This window comes from Haliaeetus leucocephalus, unplaced genomic scaffold, assembly GCF_000737465.1.
Source record: "Haliaeetus leucocephalus isolate CR32 unplaced genomic scaffold, Haliaeetus_leucocephalus-4.0 Scaffold484, whole genome shotgun sequence".
Classification (NCBI taxonomy): domain Eukaryota; kingdom Metazoa; phylum Chordata; class Aves; order Accipitriformes; family Accipitridae; genus Haliaeetus; species Haliaeetus leucocephalus.
The window spans coordinates 3,255,833-3,256,385 of NW_010972920.1; positions in this window are offsets into that span (position 1 = coordinate 3,255,833).

Here is a 553-nt window from a genome sequence, read left to right on the forward strand (position 1 = left end):
AAAGTCCTGCGTTTCAGGAGTGTGAAACCAGGCCCATCTGAGCAGTTTAAGGGCTTGAAAAGAGAGACCAAGCCGAACATTTTGGGGCTTCAATCCAGGCTCATTCGGCCAATTTTGCGTTTCCAGAGACCAAGTCCTGTGTTTCAGGGCTCAAAAACCAGGCTGATTTGGCCAATTTCAGGTTTCTGAAAAGAGAGACTAAGTAAGTAAGTCCTGTGTTTTGGCAGTGTCAAACCAGGCCCATCTGGGCAGTTTAAGGTCTTGACAAGAGAGGCCAAGTCCTGCATTTTGGGGCTTCAGTCCAGGCTCATTGGGCCAGTTTTGGGTTTGGGAACTGGAGACTAAGTCCTGCATTCTGGGGCTCAGGCCACATCCCCCGTGTCAGAGCCCTGCCTTGCTGGGACCGAGACTGGGCTCACGGGGACAGCCGGAGGGTTGGAAGGCAGCGACCGAGCCCGGGCTCTGGGGGCTTGCGGCCGGGCTCGGCTCACTTGCCCGGTGCTGGGCATCGGGAGACAGACCCGGCCCCGGGTTCGGGGGCTCGGGACCGGCA